Source organism: Photinus pyralis, unplaced genomic scaffold (genome assembly GCF_008802855.1).
Source record: "Photinus pyralis isolate 1611_PpyrPB1 unplaced genomic scaffold, Ppyr1.3 Ppyr1.4_LG2, whole genome shotgun sequence".
Classification (NCBI taxonomy): Eukaryota; Metazoa; Arthropoda; class Insecta; order Coleoptera; family Lampyridae; genus Photinus; species Photinus pyralis.
Window position 1 is genome coordinate 43661683 of NW_022170403.1, and position 15818 is coordinate 43677500.

The 15818-nt window shown below is 35.0% G+C and overlaps 1 protein-coding gene across 1 annotated transcript in view; it reads left to right on the top strand.

Annotated features, from left to right (window-relative positions):
- The first annotated feature begins 562 nt into the window (after nucleotides 1–562).
- Nucleotides 563–15818, top strand: part of LOC116164476 (soluble guanylate cyclase 89Db-like) — a 94744-nt gene continuing 79488 nt past the window's right edge. The window contains exon 1 of the mRNA XM_031478662.1: nucleotides 563–659. The gene's annotated coding sequence lies outside the window, so the exon portion shown is untranslated. The remainder of the gene's footprint in view (nucleotides 660–15818) is intronic.

Genomic DNA, 15818 nt, shown 5'->3' on the forward strand with positions numbered 1-15818 from the left:
AACAATTTTTCGACTTTGAAAAAATCGATAAACTTTGAAAAGCATTATCTCGTAAACTATTACGTCTATAGAAACGGTTGTAGCCTCAAATTGTAAACAATTTAGTCTACTTTCAAAGCGTATTCATTAGTTATTTTCGACAAACTGGTCCTTCAGGGTTAAAATCGTCAAAATCTGAAAAGAAAACGAAAATTCCTCGGTTTTTAGTATATTTGACTATGTTGCGTTCGCCGCTCGAGGTCGAAAACTTGAATTATACATTGGGTTAACAACATAAGCAATCCCACAAAAAATCAGAACTACCGGATTTGACGCATGGTCTGTTGTATATAGTTACTGGACTGCTCGCAGTTACTATAACCAGGATGATGGAAATGGATTTTTTTTCGAAATCATGTTTCAGTTCTCGACGCGGTCATCATATTATGTTTGAATTACTTATTGCAAATAGAGGTAGCAAAGTTTGATTAAATTTAATGTAATGAGAACGAAAACGAGACAATATTCATTTTGTTTCAATATACTTGGGTATAGCGGAATTCCCTGTTTAATTAACGTCTTTATTTCAGATGATACTGGGATGCAGTGGAAATTGCAGCTGGTTTCCGTATTTTTCTTTCTCAACATCGCTACACCGCTTCCAGATGTAATAAGGATAGGTAAGTGCGCAATTGTAATTTTGTGAGCAACAATGTTATTATCGTATACCGTACACTTATTAAAGAAAAACTTGTCCCATGCGGAAAACACCCGCTACTGTCGTTTTGTGTTATTTGCTTTGCGTTAATGACTGTAAAGCTCCAACGGAATGAAATTTATTGAACCCTGTGTTAAGAAGCAACATCGAGGTAGTACGATTGCTCGATAAATAAGTAAACCAAAATTTATAGCCTTCAGTTACACGTTAAGTAGAAAATAGTGTATAAAGTAAAAATGTTTATAGCGTCCTTTATTTATATGGGTGGTAGGATATTATCGGTATTGTTTCTTAATTAAGCATGTCTTTAAAGGTATTAAATTCGTTAAGAACATTTACGTGTTGTATTAGTAGGGCGAGATCCTTACTAATAGGGTTATCGTATCAATGTAATCCCTTACCTAAGGCGCGTATTTATTTTAATATAAAATTTCGTTTGATACCGGAAACACCCTACTTTCGTTAAATATTTCGTTGGAAAATTAAGGTCATCACAAAGTTTTCTTGAAAGACGAAGACAAAAACTAAAAGATTCACGTTTTATTCATAAAATATTCAAGTTGGGTTGGTTTTTTTGCTTCTATTCGCGAGATGTTTACTAAGCTGATGCGTCAAAATAAATACGCAAAAAGGAGCATTTAACGCGATTGTTAGACTTCTTTCGTGAAAAAGAAGCAAGCTGCTTAATATACAAAATTTCAGTATAAATTTAATAAGGAATAGAATGTATACAAGACCACTACCCTTTCTTTTTCATCCTTTATGGTTGTACAAATGTTGCACAACGTCCCCTATATTTTTTCCTCTTTTTTCTAGCAGTTTATAACCCTTTTAGATACGAGACAGTTTCTTAGAGAAACCAATTCAGTCAGATTAAAATTATATCGATGGTAGGATATATATGGCCGTCTCGACTTTAGGCGACCCGATAAATTACACATCCCTTAAATCCTTTTAATTAGGACTTAGGTCACCTTAAAATGTGAAAATGGTTCAATCTGGCTGCGTTGCCATAACGAAGCTTAGGCGGTAATATAAAGCGAGCTTCAAAGGTATAATACCGAATTCAATGGTTCCGCGATGGAAACTTCATTCATTTTTGTACCTAGAGGGCTTTCATTACACTTTAAAATCCCGGGTCCTCTTTTCTATTTCACAGGCGACTCAATACCTACTTAAGTTCGTTTGAGATGTTATTTATCAAAAGTTGGCAGCCTTATACGTTTTTAAGAGAATTTTAAGTTATCTAAAAGTAATTAATTCTCCTCTTAGTACAGGTCTCATAACATACTAGTTGCTTTACATTTTGAGCCTAACTATTTTCTCTTTCTTGTGAGACACACCTTAATAAACGGTGAAAAGCTTCATCAAAAGAGAAGCAAATTGTAAGGTAGTGACCGATTCCTATTTTGATACAATATTAAAAAATTTTAATTAACTTACATTTATCGATAAGTTGAAATATTCTCACACTGACAACTGATTTTCTCCTCTGGAAGGCAGTAGCTATTTGGAAAATTAGGTGGTGGAACGCCATTATTATCTGGTTATTCATTGAAACTCCCAAAATGGTGGACGAATTTTAAATCGGCACAACCGTGTTTCAGGTTCCTCACAGTTTAGTATGGTACTATGGATAAAATTTAAAATCGTCTAAAACTGCCCTTCTTACTTAGGGTTTGCAGTTACCGAAGGGACAAATTAATTGTCTTTAATCTTTTCTCCGGTTACCGTTTTATTTATAATGTTAGAACATCGTGTAAACGAATTAGATCACGAACTTATAAATTAAGATGGACTGCTAATGCTGAATTAACAAATGACACCTACATGGGGGGCCGCCATGATGCGCACTCACTTGGCGCGAAATTCAAATCAACTAATAAACAAGCATTAACCCAACATTAACCTCACGTTTTCTAAATTACGCCCTACAATATCTGTGTTAGATTCTTGATTTCCTTGAATAAATACCTTTTCTTTCCCCTATTTTCCTATATTTCTCTTCTTTATAGTTTTACCCCTGCATTTCCAGACCAACAGAAGCAGGTTTCTAATTTTTTTCCTGTACGGCTTGGAAATATCGAAAAATTAGTGGCGCCTAAATTTTCTGAGCATTTATAGCTACCGAGAGCAGCTGGAGCCGTAGTGCTGGATTTCTTATTTTTTTTCAGTTTTCTTCGTCACACTGCATGTTGCTCATCTTCATTTAGTGAGGAAATTTAAGCTTCTGAAATTAGAACGATCATTTTATTTTGAAGAGTAATTACTTTAAATTGTTACCCGAAGGGAGAGATTGTTCCTTCCCCTACGGTTTTCGCCAAGCGGATGTTAAATTATGTGGCACAGATTTGATTACTTTGGCTGGTTTAATATCTATAGAGGTTATATCCGGTCAACTTTATTATAGCTGTTTGGATTGTCTACAATATAAATTCCTAATTTCGTAACCCATCGCGGGGAAAACGGCTCGTTACTCATTCTGGGGACAAATTTACTATCAACGATCAACCCTATAAGACGGACTGATCTACAGTAAGCCCTACTCAACTTTCGTCACCTTGGTTCCTGTCACCTTTTGTCTTCGTTGCTGTGACCATCTAGTCCGAGAGCTGGCTGGCATTTTAGGGCAGATATTTTAGGTAAGATGAGAATTTTAACATTTCTTTACTCATAGGCAGGTATAAAAACTTGCTGTGGCTAGCACACCTCCGCAAGCACGATTCTGCCCTTTTATGTCTAAGAATGTGGGTACCAAATTTGCTTTCAGTCGATTCAGCCTTTTAGCCGGAAATGAGAGTACAAACCGACCGACAGACCGACATCATCGAGATTTTGTTTTATTCGGATTACTGGTACTTCAAAACGTGTATTTCCGTCAAAAAATGAAGGGGGGGGGGCACTTTTTACCCCAATGCAATACCTCCCTTACTGACGTTTGAATCACCGTTTTTTCCGTTATTAAACTATAATATTATTAATGTACTTTTTGTGAAGGAAAAATTAACTGAATTCTTTACTGCTCTTAGCCATTTTTAAGCTTGGAAAGTGCGCGGCAGGTTCAAAAGTACTACAATAAACTATAATAAACTCAAAATGTATACTTTCAATGTGTCTCTAGGGAGAAACATTTTTTGACCAGAGGTTCATTTAGAAAAATGCTTGCTTTGGTCCCTTTTGCAACTCAATTTGTTTGTCATATTTAAATGGTACCTACCCTCTGTATATTATGTTATCGCCTACTAAGGTGTAATTACAATTTATAAAGATACACACTATACAATATACACTTGCCTGGAAATGTTCTTACAGCAACGGTAACTTTACTTTTCAAAGTGCAATCCGTAACTGTTGCAAGCAGTTACAGATATATGCTACAAATCTAAGGAATTAATCTCAAACTACCCTTTTTCAACAGAAGTTCATTATTTTTTAAGGGCGAAAACTGTTTATTTGTAAAATTGCAAATTAACGCTTATGAGAGGTCGAAATAAAGTAAAAATAAGTTGAATGAATGTTGTTCGATGCTCTGAAACGTTATTTGTGATTTCTATAATGTCTCAATCCTTCAAAACCACCCGGACATTTTTAATTAGTTTAACATCTTAATAAAACTTTTATTAAAATGTAATTAGTGAGGTATTTCTTTAAAACGTTTTACCTATAAAAAACATCTATTCTAACATCGTAACCCTTAACACCTCGCCCAGTCCATGTATTTTAAGGATTCGCATCGATTTGCGTAAAAATTGGGATGTAAGGTAAAATCATATGCCGATAGTGGTTAAAACTACCCTTTATTGTCAAAAGTGAAAAGTAAAACTAAAATTAGATACAGATAAGTTAATTGGAGATAGTTTTATTTTCTTGAAATTTTTTATAATTTGGGGCCTTTACAGCTACCCCACATTATGACATGTGCACAGATACAGTATTTAACCGAAATAGCTTAATAAATGGTTGGGTTATAAGGTAGTAAGCATGGTATATTTATCGATGTTTACCTTCATTGTAGATGATTAATGCGTAAAGGGTTCTTTACACATAAATATCAAAACGTACTGTATATAATGCAAAGAGAAACAAGCCTTTAAAGAAACCTTCCTCCAAAGTTTTCGAGATATTAATTTTTACATCGCTAGTAGATGTGTTTCGTCTAGAGACGATCTTTCCGCCCTTCTTTTGCCTGACTCGTACACGCGTACCTATACTAAATGCATGATATACCTATATCCAACGAGCTATCCTAATTAACGGTTATTTAAGTGAAAAATAACAGTAAAGGAAAAGGAAATCGAATGTCAATTAACTTAACTGCTGGTACGGTTCATATTAAAACGGTGCTTACTTAAACATATCTATTTCTTTGGATTCATATGAATTATATTATTATCAAGCATGCACTCTACAGTGTGTTAGGTTAGATCCAGTCACCCAAAGTTAAAAATGCGAAAATGCGGGACCTTCACATTATATTCGAGGTACAAGTCGATTTCTAAGGTAATGTTGTAAAATTGAGGTTAACCTACCGGACAATCTACCACATTGTGAAAGGGTCGTATAATTTCAAGCAACCCCAGTACATCCTAGAGAATGAGTAAATGTAAATGTTAACGAACACAAACCGGCCAGTAACCAAAGATACTAATTGAATTGACTAAGTGTATTGGTCGTCCTGCAAAACGCGCCCTCCCATTTCTCCGGATCATAAAAACTAACAAAATGTCTTTGAAAGACCATCAACAAGCGTCGTATCTTCTAAAGGCACAGAATTTCATTACAATAGAACAAAATAGACAAAGCATCGAAAAACAAATTATATTATGTGGGTATCAGAAACCAATCAAAAAAAAGGTGAACGAGGTAAAAACACTTCTAAAGGGATGCTAACAAATTGAATTCGTTCGGTAACGTTTAGAAAAGTTTTTCATCATATCAGATGGCGTCTAAAACCAATTGAGCTAATGCAGGGAAGTGAAAATAAGTTATCTTTCCAATCTTTCATCAGAGAAAGCGTTACAGATTTTTTACTTAATGAGCTTGCATAGACTTCATTATTACTTCAGCCTGATACATGGAAGAGTAAGTGAACTTGAAGCCTAACGAAGTTGAGGGGAATCAACATACTAAATGAAGGTGAAATTAAGATCTCAGGAGAATAAAACGTTCTTATCGTTAACCGTTATTTCTAAAGTTGTTTCTATGCACTAAAGTGGACAAGTTTGGCTGATTAGTATTAAAAAAGTGAACTAGAACAAAGTTTCAAAGCATTAATACTAATTATACTAATTATCATGACGTAAAATAAAAATTTATTACTGCGGTACAAAAAACGTTACAAAAGTCACGTAGACCGGCAGACGGGCTAAGATTTTTTTCCATAAAACGGTCTTAAACCATTCCTTATGTTGTACCCTTAAAATAAAATTGTCAGAGGAACGTCGCGTCAGCAGTTTTCTTTAACTAAACCTTGTAAAGCACTATATTGTATTTTGTAATGACCTTTTAGTAGCAATCGTATTATTTATCGGGCGGGTTTTGCGTTTTTTGCAATGATTGATTTAACCATTTTTTTTTCCGTTTTTCGCCTCCCTCGAAGTTTTTTACTCCACACTTACTCACGCCTTCTCCTTTCGCAGTGGGTTTTCCACACCTTCCCTCTTTATATTTTCCCTCTTCAAATCTCCTTGCACTTTCACCAACCTATTTCTATCTCCTTCCTCACGTCTCGCATTGTTTACACTTTTTCTTTTACGTCCTTATCTTAGCTTGTGTTCTTGACGCCTTGTATCGTCGCATTCCTTAACTTAAGGTTTCTTGCTTTCACTTCTGTACCTTTCGACCCTTCGTTGACTTGCGATTCATGCATTTATGACGCTCCCTCCCTTAACTTTTCCTTTCCGGATTTTTCACGCATCTCTTGTTTTTTCGCCCCTCCTTGCTTTACACCTCGATCATATGTACCACGCTACGTGATTTTCCTTCATGCCTCTTCCTTGACGCTTATTTTATGTCCGTATCCATCATTCAAGCACTCCTTCAATGTTTCGATTCTGGACCAAGGTCGCCTGGGATTTCCGGTTACATAACTAAGAAGTAACCTTGTTTTGTGGTGCGAGGTTGAGGTCTGAGATTTGCCCACTGATGTAATTAAGGAGTGACGTTTTTTCTGGGGTATGGTCGTTCAAGACGACAGAAAGGTTATAGCCTGGGTTATAGCAATGAGGTTAATTTAATTGTTAGATATATGCAATTCATTATTTCTAAATAAAATTAGTGTCATATTTCTCAAAATTTTTCTCAACTAACCTTGTGATTTTGTTACATGGACGTAAGGAGAAAACAAAATACAAGGTGTCCAGAAATAGTATTGGGTATTTGTATTTGCGCTGTCATGGTAACGGAGTTGTTATGGAAGGGCGCGTAAGGGTGAGTTGTTGCATTACTCTTTGGAAATTTAGTAATAATGGGAGCGTATCCGGGAGACCATCGTGCTTTTTGCATACACGCCTATTACCGTAACGGCCTCAGTGCGTAGAAAAACAGAACTGCTGCTACTGGGCCAACGAAAATCCAAGAGAGGAACATGAACGATCACTACATTACTATATAGTCCAAAAGTTTTTGTATGGGCATGTCTGGTGAAGGTACCATTAGGCCTAATTTTTTTGAAGATCCGCGGCGATCATTAAATAGCTCCCGGGAAGCCCCGATTTCAAGAGAGATGTGTAGACGAATGGTAGCTATTTTCCGTTTTCGGTTAGAAGAGAGTCAGAGGCGCGAAGGTCAACATTTGGACAACATAATCTTTGCCACCTAATTTTCCAGAACGTTATTTACAAATTAATCCAGAAATACAAACATTCTGATTTGTACTTTTTTTAAATTGAATTTACAAATACCCCCTACCATTTCTGGATATCCGTTGCTATCTAAAATTGCCAAAAAAATATAGGTTGCCATCTAAAATTCTTTGCGATGACATCATATTTTGAAACTATGACGTCAGAAAAAAAATTGAAAACCGTCAGATTGTGGCAAGTATTTAGTCATTCAACTTTTATTAACAACTTTTTTTGATATTACCAACGGCTCTAGCATCAATCCTTACTTTTTATTCACCCTGTATATCACTTCGAAGGAACACTTTCATAATTATGAACCGATTTCCACCAAACTTTAAGGGTTGGTGTAACTCATAAATATTTAGGTCAATTTCGTGGATCAGTCAATTCCGTCATATTGGAACAAAGGCACGGAAAGAAATCTACAGTTAATAATATCACTATATTTGGGGTAAACTTTAGAAGATAAATAAGGGGAGGTTGATAAGATTGGTAATTATACGGGTTAATTCTAAAAGAAGATATTTGAAGTACTTACGTTTCATAACTTGTAAAAAATGTAAGTACGTTCCAGAAGTTTTAACAAATTTAAAAAAGTATAATTTTATAGTGCGTGAAAAAAGATCTTGCTGCCTCTTAAATACATTTCTAAACCGTATTTCAAATATCTTCCAAAATTTAGTTTTATAAATTGGCGTCTACCCTCCTCTCCTCACTCCGCTTACTTTTCACTCGGATTAATTAACTTATATGGAAGTAAAGGTTTCACCCTATTCACTATACTTCAAGCTATTCAATACTTCACTTAATTTTTATTTGAAGCTATAATGTAACAATTGAATTAATCAAATTGCAATAACCGTTTGTCGTTTTGAACAACCTTGCACCACAAACAAGGTCACCCCTTAGTTACATCACTGAGGCCGTGACATTGCAACTTAAAACAAGGACGCGCCTTAATTAGTTACTGCACTGAATCATCGCAGGCCTGGACCATAATACACCAGGTCACTTTTTTCCAGGGGGAATCATAGGGTGCGACCTTATACCATACAACAAGGTTACACCTTAGTTCCATCCCTAGTGGGAAATACTCCCCTAATGGGCAGCGATAGGCGCAAAAAACTGGGTATCGGTAATCGCCCACAAATCGGCGCAAAACGAGCACAAAACTATGGTATTAGTGTCATGTGGATATGAGAATGATGGTGTTCTAGTATTAAGTTGGACCCCAAACGGAAAATTTTGAATTTCTCGTATACGAGAAGCGCGTAAATTTTGGGGATTGGCACACAACTTAGCCCAAAATAAGCACAATATTTTGACGATGCAACAAATTGGGGTACCGATCCAGGGGTACTAAATTAAGCCACCCAAATTTTTGCCAGTGCAAAGTTCAATTTTATTTAATTCAAGTGAGGTCTTCAACCCGTGCAAATGTAACTAAAACGTTACACTCTATAACGCATTGTTCTTCGCTACTTGGTTGGCATGATTTCTTCACGTGTTCTTCCTTAACCCTATCGTGCATTGCGCCTGATTTACGCCCCCTTCACCAACCCCACCATCACTCGCGTTTTCCTATTCATATTTCACGTCTACATTACAGTGTTTCCTGACTTATTCTTTCTTGATAATATATTTTCCCGTCACGCCGCGTTCACAAGTTCTTCTATTTTTCCAATTTCCTCTATTAACTTTTTCTTCCGCCACTTTTTCTTTAAAGCTCTTTCTTCACGCCTACTTTTCCTTCACACACCTCTTTCCATAGTGCATAAGCACGAGAAAGGAACAGAAAATGTCAACCCTTTAGACGTGAGGGCTTTCGGCTCTTCTTTTCTGCATTGGCTACAACAAACTAATTCATTATTCATAATTTAAGGCAACCAAACGAAATAATTGGTATTTAACATTTGAGATAGCTATACATTCTTCAGTGAGAATTTAATGTCAATTACATTAGCTTGCAAAACTATACATTTTATGAAGGTTTCCATTGCTTATAATATATTAGTTGTAATACTTGTAATATTGACAAAAAGGGGTTATGCAACGATTCTACCGTTCTACACACTCTTGTCGGACACCTTCTGCAAATATTTGTAGTTTATCCTACGAGGGGTAGGTACGCGAAAGTTATCCACGCAAAAAGTATTACTATGTATTTTTGATGTAAGTACATGTAATTGAGAATTTCATCGAAAACTATCAGATAATCCAAGAATTTGCCTCAGTTATTCAGACCTAAACTAATTAATTAAAATGCTACTACAAGTACATATTAAAAGTTTGGAAAGTACAGAAACTCAATTTCTGTAGAGTCATTTAATTAGCCTCGTAAGAATGGCACAGGAAAAATGTTGACGGGGCGAAATTAAGTAGGAAAGTAAAAAGTTAATGTCGCATATAAAAGCTCATTTTAATAAATAAACAGAGAATTAGCCATGAAGGTATATTTCCACAAAATGCAAAATTCTTTACTGCGGGATTTCATCGAGTACTAGACGTAGAATCATTTCTTTGACTGTTCCCAATACCATAAATCAATTTGTCTTATTATTTCTGAAAAGTAGATATATGTACAGTGTGTAAAGCGATGGGGTATACAAGAGGGAATTTTTTTTAAATATTGATTTATGAAAAAAATTTATTCTTCATGATATTTTTTGCTTGCTTTGAATATACCAATAAGGTTTAGATTGTTTGTGGTTTGATAGCAATACTCGATCTTGATTATAATGTAGAATGATAACTTTCAACAAAAAACATTAATTTTATTATTTTTCCAGATTTCTATAAATTTTAGATTATCGAAACGTTATTGGTACTTTCAAAGCAAGCAAAAAATCTGATTAAGAAAATTTTTTTTCATAGATCAATATTTAAAAAAAAATTTCCTCTTGTATACCCCATCGCTTTACACACTGTACATAGATGATCAAAATGGGAGTAGTAAACAAAAATGTAAACAACTAAACTTAATTTAGTCTATATAACTACTACATGAGATACATGCTGTAACGGAGATCGTCGTATGTCTGTGCTTTGGCATTAAGATGTACAGTAGGTATTTGAACGTTCACAGAATTCTTTTCTAGAAAGCTTCGAAAAGGGCAGCCAGACACACCTACGTTCAGTGGCGGATTTAAATTTTTTGCGCCCCTAGGCACACCGAAAGATATGCGCCCCTCCAAAAATAATCTTTAAACTGCAATAAATTTTAAGATGCTAATAAAAATCACATTATAACTTGAAATTTTTAAACTAATATGAAAAGAAATACAGTACCTATACCTAAGATTAAGTTTTCACACACGTCAAAACTTGAATTGTCGATTATCGTTCTATCGGGACTAAAACTAAAAATATTACCTAAAATAACTGTAGTGCAAAAAATACCGCCCTCTAAAGCTTCCGCCCCCAGGGCACGTGCCTAGTGTGCCTATATGTAAATCCGCCATTGCCTATACGTTTAAAATTGATGCATGGATTCACAAAACACGACTATTTTACAATTAAGTGACCATTTGATTGCTGTTTATAAGTAACAATTCCCAATTGGCATTCAGAACTGACTAAGTAACTAACGACAATCCTCAAAATTGTACTCCTTTATACTTATTATGAACTGTAAGTATACAAACCGTATCGTGTAGCCCCTTTACACTTTTCCATGTAATAAATCGTCATTTATTCCTCCTAGCTCTAATCTAAATGAAACAAAGGACAATTTTGTACAGTAAACAAACGTTTCCCTCTGAAGAATGTAGCTAATGTGTGAAGTGACTCTAGTTAAACATACATCTGCAGCGTGTTTTCAAGGAGTACAGAACAAAGAAAATTCAATCCATTAGGCTTGATTGCAAAGATAGTGTTGGTAAGAATACGAGGACTAAGAGGCTTAGAAGTGATTCTAATCATTCATTAACACAAACTTTTGCACTTAAACTTTTAGGCAAACGGCTTTGTAGAAAGCAATCTCAAAGTTAATGAAATTACAACTAGATACAGCTACACTTTCATACTTATTTGTAGTGAAAATACGATCCCCACCCTGAAAAGAATCTACGATTAAATTTGCACTTACTATTCAAATGTAATCAACTTTATGAAACAAACGAGTTTTCTTCTAACACAATATTGCGAAGTTGTAGATGAAATTATACTTGTACCTTACCTGAATAATGAATATTAATGATACTTCAGTACAGAGGTATCATGTGGTTAAAGATCTCTTTGACTATTCGTTTTACTTCGTTAATTTTGTTACTAGTGAAAATTAATTTGAGTAATTACATATTATAATATTGCGTGCAAGGGCTGCTGGATTTCGACCTTATACTTTTTTGTCTTTAATTTTTGAGAAAGATTAAGCCTGTTTTAGGTAGGAGTAGCTTTTTAAGTAGGTATCTATATACCAAACCAAAAATTTGTTGAATATATTGCAAAAAATAAGTCTAAAAGAGACCTTTGACGGAATTCATTGCGAGCACGGTGCAGGCTATCAAAAGAATATGTAAACAAATTAATTTTTTGTCATGAATACCCTGCCGGATTTGTATCAAAGTGTATAAAGTCAATTCATTTTTTAATTAAGCTCCCCTTAACTATCTATATATTACATTATTTTTCATCCCGAATAATTTTAAGCAGCGTCACACGCTTCGAGAGTACGATTACTCTCTGTCTTGGATTTTCCTTAATTAGTCATTGGCATTTTTTAGCAGCAGTTTCGGGCGTAAACATTATTTTTCTCTTATGCGTGTGGTTTAAACATTATTTTATCTTTCATTGCTTCTATACTGATTATTGCGTAACGGTTTAAGACTCGGACTCTAACCTCACAGGTTGTGAGTTCGACTCTCACAACTTGCCAGTTTTTAGTCGTACATAACATCTTCTGGCTACAATGCTTCGGAGGGCATGTAAAGCTGGGCCCCCCAGCAGGATTACCACGACTGTCCTTAAGATACAGACCTCGCAAAAATGGACAATTTTAAATTTTAAGGTATGGTCATCTTTCGACCCCAATAAATACTCATTTAACGGGAAAAGATGTTACAGCAAATGGCATTAGCTTTAATTTAAGTACAGAACGTCGTCTGCGGGCCATTTTGTCAACAAACTTTTTCCCGAAGCTGTGCAATTAATCTCAATTCTATCTATCTGCACACGAGTAACTAGTAATTTGTCACGAACTCAAATACCCAAAGTTAAACTTCTTTTTCTTTACTACCATCCTGATAAAATTCTCTCATTAAAAAATGGCACCCAAATAGTACATTTCGGATCGCGAACTCAAGCAAGAATCTCTCGCCCATTAGAACCTCTGAAAAGGGATACCTTTTTTGAAAGCAAACAACTCGACGCGCGTACCTCTTTAAACCAATAGAAAAGTCAGATTTCTGTCATGTGCTAGGATTTTCGCACAACAGAACTGCGAAGCTTTTAAGTCCCAAAAAATCGTGGCAACCGCACTCATTTCCTTGATATCGCTTCTTATCGCCAGACATATTTTCTTTCACGTTCGCTATGAAGCAGTTCGAAGAAGCGACTATTTTGAGGATACCTTGAGGGTAAACGATGGCCATCACAATATGCCCATGCAATATGAAATGCGTCTTAAACAGTGTAGTGGGAAACTTGTTTCTGACAAGCAATTTCGTAGAAAGATGAACAAGTAGCTAAAAATGACATGTTTATCTTTTTTACATCGAGATTAAAGGTTCGACAAGTTATCGAGGAATGTTGTTTCCAGGAATTAAAACATTCGCCCTATAGTCCGAATTTCGTATCCTAAAACCACTGCATTTGGTCAAGTTGAAAAAATATTTACGACGCCAAAGATTTGCTTCTGACGGTGGAATAAGCGTAGTAGAGATGGAAGGTATGTAGGCGGCTAAATACATTTTTTTTACCTTAAATTCCTTTTCTTTTATAACCAGAGGTAGATTAGTACTACAACGGCCTATTGCGTAGTAAGGCCGTATTACGGTTGAATGTCATTATTTTCTCGTAATTGGTAACATTTAAATTGAATGCGGACGGTATGTGTAATTATGCATTTAAACTGGTTTATAACTTAATCTGCCGTAATAATGGACACGAATTCATTGAAGTAAAGATTATTGGAAATGAAATTTGGCTGTTACAAAAGATACGGTCATTCACGTAGCAACTGAAAACGTTTGCTATTGACGAGCATAATTCCAGGAAAAGGAATTTTCTTTTTATATTACCCCAATCACATCAATATACGTTTTATAACTTTTACCTTCAAATCTCTGAAAATGCGAATAGAAAACAGGATCACAGTTGCCTTACACTTTCCTTAGCTTCTATAAACCTTATTTGCAATGCCTTCCGGGGACCATGTTGTAAAGATAGTTCGAGCACGTTCCTAATTTGCCCTGCTAACCTTACGGTGTCCTGGGGTGAGCGGATTTGTCTTAAAATCGATATCCCACCTTTAAGTGTTTAAAAATGCAAATCTTAATTTTGTCTGGGTAGATTGATTTTCATCGTGAGAGGAGCTTATAAATTATACTGTCGATTAGGTTCGAAAAAAATGGATAGCAAGCGTCAAGCTACGTTTGATTTATAGGGACGCTGAGAAAATGAGAGTGTTTCATATACATGAAGTCTTTATACGAAGTTGGCAAATATTCGCTTAAATGCAAACTGCTAAAATGTTTTCAACAAAATAAATGTCTCTCTTAAAGTAGTTAGAGCGCCTAGGTAAAAGTAACAAGAAGTTGGTGAAAATTTGGTCACTTATTCTCTGAGAGACGCACTTTCTAATGGTCAAAAGAAAAAAGTGTTCCTATGTGCCGTTTCTGAGATATTTGACAGTAAAAACAGGGTATTTTAACATGGGCTCTTATGGACACACTCGGTTTTTTTGAGCTAGCGAAGGGTTTTGTATCAAGACTTAAATGCGATGGGTCTCATTAGAAGCGAAATTTTGTGACAAATCTAAATATGCACGGAAAAGTACGTGTTCATGATGAAATAAGGAAGATATTTACCGCCGAAGCGGCATCTGCTCTGACGCGGCGGCACGCTATGCAGCACGCGTTTAAATCTGATGACTTTTCCACTAGGTCTAGTATATAGCTGAGCTAGGACAATCTTTTCCTTCGTCTGCTGAGCACTTTTCTTCACAAAAGGCATGGTGTCTTTCAGAAAGAATGCCAAAACCAGCGATATTTATAAAGGCCTGCACACGTCTTGTCGACACACTGATCGGATCTAGATCAAGATAGCGGCTGGGGATCTCTGGCGCCAACATCGAAAAACCAAATCCACTACACCGACTTCACGTAAAACGCCAAATTGTTTAGTTTCCCGGATTTTACATACGTCTCGCATACGTTTTGATTAAAAATAAATATATTCGTTTAGGATTTACCGCTTACACTGTGAATATTTAGTCGCGGTGTGTCGTCAACATTTAGTGTGCAAAGGTTTGAAACAGCCTGAGAAAAAAGTTTGGTTACAGTAAACAAATTTTATTTTGAGTTAACAAATATTAAGTTCAAATGTCAACAAACAAATAAAATGTTTTTGTTACCAAATGGTTTGCTCAATTATGGCAAGTAAAGATAACTTAACACATAGAAATAGTATTTTTACCATAAGCAATAAATGATTGAAATTAATCCTACATATTTGTTTGAAGATAATGCTATTCTTTAACTGTTAACATATAATTGTTATACCCTAAGCTTCAAACTGTTTGATAGCAATGTGGTATAATAACTATAAATTTGATATTTACTAGCTATTAAAGAAGGCAAAATTCGAGGCAAAATTGGTATTAAATTTTGTTTAATAATGATAATGGAATATGTTGATAATATAGATCTAATGGTATTTTATTATTAAGAAACGTTTTGTACTAATTCCGGTATAAATGATACTTACCACAATTTCTTTACTAATCACAAAGTGATTTAAGAATTATGCACTTGATGGGCACAAAATATTTATTAACTTTCAACTTTGATAGGATTAAACGGGATGTAAATTAAATAATATTAACAACAAAAAATCCAAATCAATAACTGTTTATTTTTTAAAAAATCCTGTAGATAATCTTAAATGTGCTAAAAATACGTAACTGCGTTAATACACTACTTAACTACTTGTTAATTTTACTAATAATAAAAAGAAAAATAATCATTTATTCTACTTTAAACATATTTAACACATATTGTCCACCAGCAACCAAATGTATGTTGAACGTGTTCAATATATACCTAACCACACCTATC